Below are 15,215 nucleotides of genomic sequence, written 5' to 3'. Positions count from 1 at the left end.
TCTCTTACACACAATACAGCTCAGATCTGATCTCCAAATCTCTTCCACTGCTTGCCTGCCTCCACTGCTCAATACCTGCTCAAGAACTGATGAGAATAGCTTCCCAAACTCGTTTTTCACCTGCAAAATAGTCACTCACTCTTTGTGGACGTGAGCAAAGGCTAAAATGTGGGCCAAATACGTGAGCAAACTCATTGGCATACTCAATCCCTTGATTGTGCAAGATCTGATGCACAACTATAGTCACAACTGATAGCAATCTGATTCTCTACCACTTATCCCTGTTGAACTGAACATGCACTGACATGCAACTGAGTTAACTGATGTATTCATTAGTTGTATTATGAGTTAATAACTTGTGAATTAATTAATAACTAATTCACTCAACTCATCTCTAGTCTATTTTCCAGTTAGACTAAATACAACCAGTTTAACAAAGCTAAACTGAACACAACTCCATCAACTCCACAATCAACTCCACCAAACTCAACTGATTGAGTTCTAACTGAAGTCATGCATGCAACAACTCAACTGACTCATAAGAAAAGCGTATTTCCTTCTGACAGCTGCATGTGCCACCTCTGTAGCTCAAACTGAAGTGCTCCAAGAGAATAAGATCAAGTTTATAGTCCAAATATTATTGTGAGATAATAATATTTGACTTTTCTATTTTTGACAGCCAGTCTAAAAATAGACTTTGATCACTCACACTGTGATCACTCACACTTTCATAAAAAATAGAATTCCATCTATTTTTCCCAACTTGATTAATCATCCATAAACATAGACATGATCCATATGTCTAAAAATAGACTTGCGCCAAAAATAGCCTGCGGGCCCACTTAGTGAAGGCGACTCTTTTCACTAAGCTCCATCATCTTGTTGCAATCTCAACACTCCCTCTCGACAAGATATGGATTATCAACAACCCCTATCCTGCCTCGGTGGTACTCGAATTTGCTCCTAGTGAGAGCCTTCGTCAGAATATTAGCATCCTGATCCTCCGTTGGAATGTACTAAAGTAACATGATCCTCTGCTGCACACAATCTCTGATATGATGGTACTTGATGTCAATATGTTTAGATCTATCATGAAATACAGGATTAGCCGAGAGTTTAATGCAACTCTGGTTATCACAGTAAATCACAGTAGGATCCAAATGAGAACCGAACAAACCAACCAGGATCTTCCTCATCCATATAGCCTCGCATGCAGCCAAACTTGCTGCCATATACTCGGCCTCTGCTGAACTGAGTGCCACGGATCTCTGCTTCCTGCTGTACCAAGAAACTGTTGTCGAACCGATACTGAAGACCCCTCCTGATGTGCTCTTTCTGTCTGTTGGGCTCCCTACCCAATCTGCATCCGTGAAGCCACATAGCTTCACCTCATCCTCCTGTCTGTACCACAAACCATATCCTGATGTGCCTCTCAAGTAGCGCAATACATGCTTGCCCGCCTTCCAGAAGAGCTTGGTAGGCTTAACCATAGCTTGTGAAAGCTGGTTAACTGCATAGCATATATCAGGGCGTGTATTGACCAAATACATCAGCGACCCCACCAACTGTCGATAAACAGTGGCATCCACTTCTTCTCCCGAAGTGGCATCCTCCTTCCTCCAACCTCCAGGAAGAGGAGTATCAACAGGCTTGCAGCCATGCATGTTGAACTTCTCCAATATCTCCCGAGCATACTTGCCCTGAGAAACAAACAGTCCACCACTGCGTTGCCATATTTCCAATCCTAGGAAATAGTGAAGGAGGCCCAAATCCTTCATCTCAAACTCTGTAGCAAGATCCTTCTTGCATGACAGTATCAACAGCTCATCACCCGTTAGAATCAAATCATCAACATACAGTACAATGATAAGCAACTTACCCTCCACCACAATCTGGTATAGGTTCGGATCCACCTCGCTCTTGGAGAATCCAAGTCCTGTGAAATAGCTGTCTATCTGTGTGTACCAAGCACGTGGTGCTTGCTTCAACCCATACAGCGCTCTCTTGAGCCTGCACACATGCGACTCGCTGCTGAAGACTTCAAAGCCTTCGGGTTGCTCAATGTACACCTCCACCTCAATGACTCCGTTGAGGAACACAGTCTTCACATCCATCTGATGAATGTGCCATCCCATCTGCGCTGAGAGAGCAAGAATCGTCCGTATGGAAGAATACCTTGCGACAGGTGCAAAGGTCTCCTCATAATCGATCCCCTCAATCTGTGAAAAGCCTCGGGCAACAAATCTTGCCTTGTACTTCTCCACACTCCCGTCAGCTGCCTGCTTGACCTTGTAGATCCATCTCGAACCCACCACTGATTTCCCTTCCAGTCTAGGAACAATCTCCCATGCACTGTTTCTGACAATAGAATCATACTCTTCCACCATGGCGTCTACCCATGCGGGATCCTCCACAGCTTCCTCGAAAGAGGATGGCTCAGTCACAACACACTTGCTCATAAGAGCCATGTATCCAGTGTACCGATTAGGTGACTGTCTCTGCCTGCGTTGGGCTGTAGGTGGTCCTACAACTTTCTCTGCATCTTGAGCCAGTCGCTCAGCTTCTGTCAAGCGCTTTCGCCCTCTGATGGTTGGCGCTGCATGAGTGGTCTCTTCCACTCCATGAACCTCGTCCTGTGGCTGATCCACGTCCTGAAGCTCATCCTTAGGAACTAATAGCTCCTCATCTGCATGCAAGTGTAGCTCCCTCTCAAGCGAACACTTCATGGCTTTCTCCTCCTGAAATTTTATATCCCGTCGCACAACAGTTTTACCACTGTCTGGCAAATACACACGATAGTTGTAGGGCGTATCAGTGTACCCCACAAATATCCCAACCTCTGCAATCGGCTCCAACTTCTTTCTGGAATCCTTCGTCACATGCATGTAAACGTTAGCACCAAAAATCCTCAAATGAGAAAGATCAGGCTTCTTACCAGAATAAGTCTCCTCAGGTGTACTCATGCCAAGTATCCTATGAGGACAACGGTTCTGCACATAAACTGCTGTATTGCATGCTTCCGCCCACAAGTGAAGGGGTAGGCCCTGATCATGCAACATTGTCCATGCAGCACCCACAATCGTTCTGTTCTTCCGCTCAGCTACCCCGTTCTGCTGTGGGTTATGGGGAGCTATGAGCTCTCTACGAATCCCTTCTGCCTTGCAGAAATCCTTGAACTCGTCCGAGATGTATTCACCACCATTATCGCTCCTAAGAGCCTTCACCTTCTTCCCCGACTCCTTCTCGACCAGTGCTTTGAATTCACAGAACTTTGAATATGTCTCGCTCTTCTTCTGCATGAAGAAGATCCAGCACTTACGAGAGAAATCATCAACAAAAATCACATAATACCTGTGTTTTGCTGTTGAAGCAACTGAGAAAGGTCCACACACGTCTGTGTGAATTCTCTCAAGGATCGTTGTGGCGCGACTATCCTTCTCGTGAAAGGTGGCTTTCACAAACTTCCCCAAAGTACACCCCTTGCACTGATCTGACTGCGCAAGTGTGCCTTTAGGAAGCCCTGTAGTGATCTGCTGCAGTATCTTCAAGGCTCCATGGTGAAGGTGACCCAATCTCCTGTGCCACAACTCGCCATCATCCCAGCTCACCAATCCTTCTGCCTTGCCTGCCATTGCTGCGCATCCATCTACATGCAACTGATAAAGGTTCCTCACTCGAACCCCTATCTTCTAGGTCTCACCAGTTGTCTTGCTGCGCAGGAAGGCCTTTCCCTCGCTGAAAACAACATCATACCCCTTGTCTTCTAACATCGCCACTGAGACGAGATTCTTCTTCAATCCTGGAACATGCATGACTTCCTTCAATACAAAGGGTTTACCAGAATCCCTCTCAAAGTAAATGGTACCGATACCGGTCGCACTGTATCTACCATCATCACCCATCTCGATGTGCACTCCAAGATCTTTGTCCTCCAGATCAGAGAACAAATCTCTATCTCCCGTCATGTGAAAAGACGCACCACTGTCCAAGAACCACACTGATCCCATCACACTTGAAACCAAGCATGCGATCAATGAAAAATCAAGCTCAAACTGAGAAGCTAAGGCCTCTCCCCCTGCAGATCCAGCAGCTTGCTTTTTCTTCTTCTTCTGCAGACAATTTGTGGCATAGTGTCCATGTTGGTGACAGTGAAAACACTTCACCTTGGACATGTCCTGCTTCTTGCCTTTCGCACCAGAATGAGAAGCTTTCTTGTTCTTCCCTTTCTTTGCTTTGGCAGCCAAAGCGCAATTCTCTTCATCAGATACCTTTGATGAAGATCCATTCTCACCTTTATTGTTACTGAGTTTATCCTTGAGCGCGAGGTCGCTCTTGCTTTGGAATAACATTTGCAATCCGTTGAAAGACATTTTCAACAACACTGCTGCAAATTCGAATTTCCACCAACTCCAACTCAACTGCTTCCGATCTAGAATTCGTGAGAACACAATATTTCTCGTACAAAGATTGACTGTATGGGCTTTTACCGGATATTTCACCTTCCAAAGGAAGGATGAATCCAGAGGCTACCTGACCCAATTACAGACTCTGCCTAAAGAAATAGAATGTAAACACTTCCTGAATAGTAGATCTGATGATCAATCCTCGCTTGATATCCTGTAAAAATCTCTTCTACAAATCAAGCAGCTCTGATACCATGTAGAAACTTTTTCTACAATTATCTAGCTCTGATACCATGTAGAAATTTTGAATAATTTAACACATATTCAATGGAGATTATCCTGATCATGTACTATTGCGGAAAACATACACAATACATAAGCTCCTCTACGTTGATCATCAATATAGCAGCATCAATAACAATAAAACATCAAAAGCATTCGCACATTAACACAGTATGTATCACGGGGAAAGCATCGCGCTAAAAACCCCAACTATCTGTATATTAATGATTGAGTCATGTAACATTACACAACATAATACTTCTCACAAGTATCTCCACCTCTCTTACACACAATACAGCTCAGATCTGATCTCCAAATCTCTTCCACTGCTTGCCTGCCTCCACTGCTCAATACCTGCTCAAGAACTGATGAGAATAGCTTCCCAAACTCGTTTTTCACCTGCAAAATAGTCACTCACTCTTTGTGGACGTGAGCAAAGGCTAAAATGTGGGCCAAATACGTGAGCAAACTCATTGGCATACTCAATCCCTTGATTGTGCAAGATCCGATGCACAACTATAGTCACAACTGATAGCAATCTGATTCTCTACCACTTGTCCCTGTTGAACTGAACATGCACTGACATGCAACTGAGTTAACTGATGTATTCATTAGTTGTATTATGAGTTAATAACTTGTGAATTAATTAATAACTAATTCACTCAACTCATCTCTAGTCTATTTGCCAGTTAGACTAAATACAACCAATTTAACAAAGCTAAACTGAACACAACTCCATCAACTCCACAATCAACTCCACCAAACTCAACTGGTTGAGTTCTAACTGAAGTCATGCATGCAACAACTCAACTGACTCATAAGAAAAGCGTATTTCCTTCTGACAGCTGCATGTGCCACCTCTGTAGCTCAAACTGAAGTGCTCCAAGAGAATAAGATCAAGTTTATAGTCCAAATATTATTGTGAGATAATAATATTTGACTTTTCTATTTTTGACAGCCAGTCTAAAAATAGACTTTGATCACTCACACTGTGATCACTCACACTTTCATCAAAAATAGAAGTCCATCTATTTTTTCCAACTTGATCAATCATCCATAAACATAGACATGATCCATATGTCTAAAAATAGACATAGTCTAAAAATAGACTTGCGCCAAAAATAGCCTGCGGGCCCACTTAGTGAAGGCGACTCTTTTCACTAAGCTCCATCATCTTGTTGCAATCTCAACAGCCTCTGCTTCCTATAGGTCTTATTGTGTATCCTGTAGGATATCTTTTCCTTTGGATGAGGTAGATCTAGTCATAGGTCTTCTCTCATAAGTGATAGGAGACTTAGGGAAGGTTTGTGTTGAGGACCCTTCTCCCTGATTTTTTGTAAGAGAAGCTATCTTCTCATGCTGGTTAGGTGAGTCCTCAATAACAATGGGAACCTTGGTTGGATTTTGAGGGTTTCCCTGCCTTATCCTTGTACTTTTTCCTATTCTGAAGTATAAGGGGGTTTTCCTCTGTCTTTTGCCTTTTTGTTTGATAGGGGTGCTAAGGGCAGTGAGGGTAGTTGCTGCCTCTTTCTCGGTGGGTTATGGAGACACCCTGGGTGACTACTCCTTATCCTCTGCCTCCTCTTTTCCATCGCCCTTTTCACCTTTGTCCTTCTCCTCTTCTTCTCCCTCTAGATCCTCATATTGTTTATCATTTTCCACCTTGACATATTCCCATGTTTCTTCATCACTTATCTTCTCTTTCTCTTCCTCCTCATCTATTTCCTCTTCATCCATCTCTGCTTCTTCTTCACTTGTGTCAGTCTCTTCTTCATCCTTTTCACTAATAGTAGGGCTTCTATCAAATGTGAGGGCCTCGATATCCTCCTTTGTCAGCATGTCTCTGAAAATTTCCCAAGTGATAGGAATTCTAAGGTTTTAGAGGGCATCTTCTATGATGATTCTAATTAACCCATGGTGGGATAGTTATTAGTAGTTTCCTTTCTACACCTTCATGCTTGTATCTATCAGTGATTGCAGAAGGAAGTATGGTATGCTAAGCTTGTGGTGAGGAGGTGCTTCTGCTCCATACCTCAATTCTTCAAGAAGCCTAAAGTGATATCCATATACCATGCTATACCTACCTTCACATGATATGTATTTTATAAGATGGTAGCTTACCTCATTCTAGGGGCATAGTAGGCTTGCTCTCCTCAATCCATTTTTGTCTTCAATGGGCTACTCTCCCTCTAGAAAGAATTTCTTTTTGGCAATTTGGCTATTTCCCTTGTCTTCCTTTCTCCAAGGCACTCCTAAGGGAAGTGTGGTAATTCTTCTTATGAGTTCAGGGGTGAGCTCTATGGAGAGGCCTATCACCACAACAATGGCATGGGTTCTGGTCAATGGAATGAGGGAGAGAGCAAAATATCAGGCCACTTCATCATCATACCCCCTCAATTTCTCAGAGTACCCCATCCAATTATGCCTTGTGAATATTTATAGCACAAGATGGTGTTAGTGAATCCTTACAATGTTAATGGGCTCCCTTCTATTAAACCCCCCTGTCATTTTGTCTAGTGAATTTGAGGAGTAGAGATGTATGATACAAAATTTTAATGAAGGAGGAAATGGGACTGAAATTTCTGTGGATACAATTCCCTTATACAACTATCAATTTCAATCAAACTAGGAGATTTTTATGTTCTTTTTACTTGGAAAAATGGGAGGAAATGTAGAGCCTACCTCCTCATAGTTCTTGATGTAGCCAACCCCTATGTTTCCCCCTCTGAAATTTCTCTCTGCCAATCCTGTAGATTGCCTGATTGTATCCTATAGGATTCTTGTGTGATCCTGTAGGATCCTGTAGGAAGTCCTATGCAGGAAAAAAATGAAGTTTTCCTCTCCTGTAGGTTGCTTGGGGATGAGAGTGACTTTGCTAGAGTGAGCCCCAAGAAGATGAATGCATGAGTGCATGGGGGTCAACGTTTATTTCATCTTGTGGTCGAGTTGAGTGAGGTGGTGTGCTAGCAACCGAGGTACGAATTTCTATTTTTGGACCATTGGTCCCCACTACCACATCATCATTCCCCTCACCTTGTAATCAACTCCCACTTTGGGCATCCGTAGCCTTTAACTTCTTTCGACCTCATCCTCCTTTTATTTGACTTGAGTGTTGCCACGTGTGTGAGGACTAATTGTTTTATCTTTGTTGATTGAATGAAGGTGGCCAAGTTAACTGGCCATCTTTCTCTTATAAACCAACTTGCTCACAACATTTACATCTTTTGATTACATTATGAAAATGAGAGAGTGAAGCAAGTTACTTACCTATGGTAACAATACCTTGCTACAATTTGTTGAAGAAATGAGGTTTTTGTTGTATGTTGGCTGCATGTGATCTCTCCTTTATATATATATATATATATATATATATATATATATATATATATATATATATATATATATATATATATATATATATATATTGTCCTTTGATGATTTGCTTGATGTGCAGGTACTTGGTGTTGAGGATGATGGTGCTGCTGCTACTCTAGAGCTTCTTCCTCCCTTGGATCTCCATGCTGGAAACTTGCTGCAGCTTATGATTTTTATTCTGTGGGATAAGCTACTACAGGATTTCCTACAAGATGTCGTGTAGTTTCTTCTCCCTCAAAAATTTCAATCATTGCTACTGTTGGGACTTGAGGATGATGAACATGTATAGAGAGGAGGTCTAGGGGTGTGTGAATGATGAGAAATAACCCTCACGTTTTGTTCCCATTTACTTTATGTCTCATTTTTTCTCTATGTTTTTTCTTGAAGACTGTATTTTTTGAAAACTGATTTTTTAATGATGAAAGCAGGGGTGATCAAGGTGGAGAGAGGTATGGTAATGAAGTGGTGATGTAGGGATTTTATTTTTTTACATGGGCAAGTCATTTCCTTTCCATAGCATTACTTCCTTTAGGGTTCCCAAGCCACTATAATTCCTACAGGATCATCCTGTAGGTTTTCAGGAGGTTTACAAGGAATCCTATAGAAAACATAGTACCCTTGCAAACTGAGGAAAATGAGTGAAAAAATGAAAGGAATGGTGTAATGATGAAGGATAATGGATGGATAAATAAAAATACGAGTGGAATAGGTCCTTTTTTATTCTCCTTTTATCTCTGATCATCCTCCTGCTGACTTGCAAACAATTTTTCATGATTTTTCTTTTCTCTTTTTTTTTTTTAAACAACTAGTCTGCCTCCAAGAAGTTTTCATCCTAGCTGCTAGCCCTAGGCGCCTCAAGAGAGGCTTTCACCTAGAGATATTTTTATTTCTCTTATTTTTTTGACACCATTGGGCTGCCCCAAGAGGTTTTCAACCCAATAGTGGGACTCAGGCGCCTCATGGAGGTTTTCACTTAAGTCTCCTTATTTTTTATTTTTCTTTTTCTTTTTATCAGTGACTTGATGAGGCAGGAGTTGATGCTTGCTCCACCACCATCATCATTTTATTGATACCATCAATGAACTCTTGTTTTGAAAATGGCCTTTCGTAAACTTTCAATCTATTCCCATTAACAAGTAAAGGAATGGCCTCTGCATATATGGTTCTGGTCTGCAATGAACCATTATCATGACATCTCTCTATAACATAATGTCCTAACCATCTTGTCCTTAACTTGCCTTTAAAGTCTTTATGTCTCGAGTCATATAACAAATCTCAATCACCTTATTGAAATTTCTTATCCTTGATGTTCTTATCATGCCTGATCTTCCTCTGAATTTAAGTTACCTATGTGTGTAGGAGGGCCTGCATTCTGAACTCATCTAAACCATTCAACTGGAGCAATCTCTCTTTTTTTACACTACTAAGATCTAGATCTAGTTGAGCTGCCATTCTCAATGTATTATACACAAACTCAATCGACAACATGGCCTTTTTCCCATAGACCAACTCATAGGGTGTGAATCTAGTGGTGGTCTTCCAGGTGGTATTATATGCCTAGGTGGCCTCAACTAGTCTATCTGCCCAATCTTTCCTACTGGTGCTAACCACTTTCGTCAAGATGCCCTCCAGCACTCTGTTAGTCACCTCCACTTGCCCATTATCTTGTCGGTGATAGGGAGTGGAGGTTCTATGCTTGATCTTGTGCTGGCTTAGCAAGTCTTCAATCATGTTGGAGGTAAACTGGCTACCTTGATCAATGACCAGTTCTCTAGGGTACCCAAATTTGTAAAATACATTCTCCCTTAAGAACTCAGCCACCTTCTCCTTTGTTGCTGCCTTGATTGCCTTGGTTTCAGCCCACTTAGTCAGATAGTCAGTGCATACAATGATATATTGTTTTTTCTTGGAAGGAGGGTCAATAGGTCCAATGAAGTCCATGCCCCACTTATCAAATGGCTCGAAATTCACTTGAGGTTGCAGAGGCATTTCATCTCTTGGAGTAGGCTTTCCCATCCTTTGGCACCGATCACACTGACTAGTATATCTTTTCACATCCTGATGAAGAGTGGGCCAATAATAACCAGCTTGTAACACTTTAAATGGTGTCCTCTTTGTTGCAAAGTGACCTCCACAAGGCCCATCATGATAGGTCAGAAGGATGTCAAAGAATTCCTCCTCCCTAACACACCTTATCAAAATTTGATCCGAGCTAGTTTGAAGAGGTTGCCCCTAATCCAAGTGAAGGGAGCACTCTTCCTCACAATCTTTCTTTTCTCTTTGGAGGACAAATTCGGTGGGAACTGTGTAGATACCAAATAGTTTTTTATGTCAGAAAACCATGGAGAGAGAACTGAAATGGCGAATAGGTGCTCATCTAGTAACTGATCATCAACCATTCCCTCCTCACCTGCAGGCAAAGTTAATCTAGACAAAAAATCTACAACAACATTTTCCTTACTAGGCTTATCAATAATAGTTAGATCAAACTTTTATAATAAAAGTAACCATTTAATAATCCGGGCATTCACGTCAGGTTTATTCATTAAATATTTGATTGTAGCATGGTTAGTATGTACAAATTTTTGATAGCCTGTAATATAATTCCTAAATTTGTTCAATGAATGCACAACAGCCAGGAGATCCTTTTCGGTCAATGTGTAGCTCAGTTCGACCTTTGACAGATTCTTATTGATAAAGTAAATGGCATAAGGAAATTTTTCATCTATCTGGCCTAGGGCTGCTCCTATGGCTTTGTGTGAGGCATCAGCATTTATATGAAAAGGAAGGGCCCAATTTGGGCCTCTGAGAGTCGGTGCATTGGTTAACTTGTCCTTCAGGGTGTCTAGGGCCTCTTGATAGCTTTTTGACCATACAAACTCAAATTCTTTGGCCAAAAACCCAAATAAAGGAGAAGCCAACTTGCTGAAGTCTTTTATAAACCTTTGGTAGTATCTAGCTAACCCTAGGAAACTTTTGACATCTCTCTACTTTTGTGGAGGTGGGACCCTTTGGATGATAGCTATTTTGTTTGGGTCCACCTGTAGTCCTTGCTGGGATATTGAATGACCTAGCACAGTCCCTGCAGTCATCAAGAATTCACATTTTTCGGGACTGAGAGACAGGTTCATTTCAATGCATTTGTGCAACACCTTACCTAAGTTGGACAGAGCCTCTTGGAAATCACATCCATAAGGTGTAAAATCATCCATATAAATCTCTACCGCATCATGGACTAACTTGGCAAAGATACTCAGGACTACTCTATGGAAAGTGGCAAGAGCATTGCATAGGCCAAGAGGAAGGACCCTATAGGAAAAAGTACCCCAAGGACAAGTGAAGGTGGTCTTATCCTGGTCTTCCGGGCTGATCTGGATTTGATTGTGCCTGTTCAATCCATCTAGGAAAGAGAAAAACTTTTTCCCTACCAGGCCATCTAGCACTTGGTCGATGAAAGGTAGAGGGAACTGGTCCTTATTTGTGGCTTTTTTTAACTCCATGTAATTGACACAAATCCTCCACTTACCATTTTTCTTTGGAACCAACACCAAAGGAGAGACCCAATCATTGTCTGAGATAGGGTAAATGAATCCTGCATCTAGCAACTTTTGTAGTTCTTCTTTGACTATATCTTTAAGAGTTGGATTCATCCTCCTTTGGGGTTGTCGGATTGGCTTGCAACCTTCTTTGATATAAATGTGGTGGGTACACACTGAGGGTTGTGCTCCCTTGATTTCTTTGTAACTCCAAGCAAAGGCATCCAGATGTTCCTTTAGCAAGTTACACAACTTTTCTTCTTGGTGAACAGAAAGAGATGGGTTGATTTTCAAAGCTCTCTCGAGGCTGAATTCTATGGTTTTGACACGATTACGGTTGGAATCAGCTAAGCATAGATCAATTTTATGGTTGTTTTGGGTTTCCTTTACTACTTCTTCTAAGGACAAGGTACTAGGATTTGGACTTTGGAGTATGTGTTCAATCAAATCATCTTCATCCTGTTGTCCCCCTCCCATGGTTGTTTCTAAGGTATAGAGTTGGGCGGAATAAACTTCCTCTTATTCCTCCTCTTCCAACCACAAAGGTAAGTCATGTTCTAGAGATGGTTGAGCAAGAGGGTATAGGACTAACTTCTTGGACATATGCCCATTTTTTATGGTCATATTTCCAGCCTTGCAGCTAATGTAGGCATCAGCAGTGGCTAACCAGGGCCTCCCAAGGATGAGAGAGTAACCAGTAAGCTTAGCCTTAGGCTAGAGAACTAGGAAATATGCAGGGTATTCCTAAGAGTCAATGGATACCATCACATCCTCCACAATGCCCTCATGGGTCATTGTAGAGTGGTCTGCAAGTTGCAGAACTGTTGTGGTCTTTCTCAATGAACCTTGGAGATTGAGCTTGAGCATGGTGTCCTTGGTCACCACATTAATGACAGCCCCAAGATTGATCAGAGTGTGTGGGAAAATGGTGTCATTGATGTGCACATCTACTACAGGGCTTCCAGGGTCCAAATACTTCGAACATATTACCTTCCCCAGCATTAAGTCGGACAACTGTCCAATGACATTAATGGTAGGGGCATCTCTTCTTTGCCTCCCTAGATGTTTGAATAACTTCTCCTTAATCAACTTGTTGTAAATAGGTACATATTTAATATCTTGGACTAGTGGAATTCTGACACATAGGTTTTTCAATTCTCCAAGAAGTTCAGTCTCTTCTGGGGTACATTGGAGTGGTTGGGTTAATCTCTCAGGAAAGGGAGGTGGATTTAATTTAAGCATGCTTTCCTATCTTTCTTCCTCAACCTCCCTAGGTGGAGGTAGATGTTGGTTGTCTGGGAGTACTCTCCTAGATCCTAGGTTGATTTCCTGAATTTCCACAGCATAAGCTGGATAGGATGTATCTCCATTGTATACTTGTTGTGCATGTTTGTTGTTCAGGTTAGGATTTGGCTGGGCAGGCATATGGGGTTGTTTAGGTGGAGAAGAGTGTAACAGATGTGGTTGAGCAGGTAGTGAAGGCAATAAATCTGGAGCATTTTTGTATGGGGTCCTCCACCACTAGGGCAATGCATTCCACTGAGGTTGTGGCGGAGCATATGGTTGGAATGACTCGTTGGCTGGCTAGGAATGATACTGAGGTGCAAAGGACCAAGGAGGAGGTGTAGACTAGGAAGGATGAGCAGGAGGCCCCCATGAGGGTATGGATGTGGTCTGGTTGGGGTTGTAATATGCATGGGATGACCCTTGCATGCCCTGCTGGTATGACCTAGGCCCATGAGGTCTTCTTTGGTTTATGTAGCAGAGCTGCTCAGTTACCCCTTCGGCTCCTTGATATACAAATTTTAGTCCAGGTAAAGAAGGGCACTTGTCTGTGGAGTAGTTTTCTTCACAGATTGAGCAGATTTCAATAGAATTAAATGGAAATTCATTCCTAGGGTGCCTCCTGGTGCATCTAGGGTAGAAAATGGCTAAGTCTCTCTCGGATTCCTCTTGTTTTCTCTTAATGTGCATAGTGTCCATCTATAGGGCAAGGGTTTGCAGCATCTCACTCTTGAAATCCTCGATCATGTTTTAACTTTCACCTTTTATGGATGAATTGGAAGAGGATGGACTGACCATAGGTTGACTACCCCGACCCTTTTTCCTAGTTTCCTTAGAATGGTTTCTAAAGACAATCTTGACATCCTCATAGGGTAACTGGTAGATGTCCCCTCCTGCTAGCAAGTTTAGGGTATCCATAAGATCTTCCCTTACTCCTCTAAGAAGGACTAACTTTAGTGACTCGGGGTCAAGTGCAAACTTGGACCTCTTGTAGCTAAGCTGGAATCTTTCTTCATAATCTTCTAGGGATTCATCATTGCCTAAGGTCATCCTAAAAATTTCCTTTTTAGTGTCTTTAGACCTACAGTAATCTCGATATTTGTTGTTGAATACTTGCTACATCTAAGCCCAAGTTGTGATGCTATCTCCAGGTAAACCCATGAACCAGCACAAAGTTGCATCCTTGAGAGTGGATGGAAATACTTTCATATTTTTCTCATCATTGGTGTCGTCATAGGTTCGGCATATGACAACAAACTCAAATAAGAAAGTGTCTGGATCTTCTGAGGTGAGGCCATGGAAATGAGGAAGGGCAAAGGAGCTTATATTTTTCATCTTAGTATCCCCATTGGTTTCCTTGATGGGGAAGGCACCCTTAACTCTTTCCCTATTTCCTCTGTCATTTCTATTTTTAGCCTTTGGTTCAATAGGAATGGGCTCTTCTTCTTCTTCTTCTTCTTTTGCTGAAGCAAGAGTTGTACCTTCTTGTCAATAAATCTAAAAACATCTAACATAAAATAAAACAGTCCCAAAGGAGTTGTGGGCCAACGAAAAAATAATCTGCTCACAGCCGAGGGAACCGAGCTAAAGGCTTAAACACTGAGCCACAGTCCCTCAAAAAATTACAATAACCACAAAATACAGACAAAGCCGGAAACCTTCAAACAATTTAAATTTAGTGTCGGATCCAAAGAGGAATTAGGTACCAAACTAAAAGGAATTCGGGTCCGAATGGGGGGATAACCCTCGAGCATGTGGATTACATGAAATCCACTGATTCCCACCATGGCGTGAAACAAGCCCGGAAGATATTCTTCCCTCGGATCATCACCATTTTCCTTAACCATCGATCCTCCCCGCCAGATCCAACGGCGGAGGATAAAACCGCAATACCTAGTAGCTCGACGATTAACCACGCAATAACCATCCAAGACCCACCAACATGCTCGCTTGTTCCTGACCGTAGATCCATATTTCAAGATCCTACGGCTGAGGAGCATATCGCACGAGCCTAACGCACCGATAATTAGCACGTGATGATGGCAGTATTGCTTGGTGAGTGGAATCCACGTGTTGCTTGGTGAGTGGAATCGCTCCCAACTCCTCAAAACTACTTCCAGCTTGAAGGGCATGCTATGGACGATAAACCACCCCACGAGCGGTATTTCTACCGCAGAAAGGAAAACGGGGGTATTAAGGCTACCGGGAAAGCCAGAATTTCGGACCCACGCATCATCCCATCTCCGCGGGCACATGAACCAGTGTAATGTGAAAATCCATCTGTCTGACCGACCATCTGAAGAACAGTTTCTACCCAGCAAATCCCACCTGAAAC

The sequence above is a fragment of the Pinus tabuliformis genome, chromosome 6 (assembly GCF_031772625.1).
Source record: "Pinus tabuliformis cultivar Carrire ecotype Pingquan chromosome 6, CPIR1, whole genome shotgun sequence".
NCBI lineage: Eukaryota > Viridiplantae > Streptophyta > Pinopsida > Pinales > Pinaceae > Pinus > Pinus tabuliformis.
The sequence above is the reverse complement of the archived record's forward strand: the minus strand, read 5'-3'. Positions refer to the sequence as shown.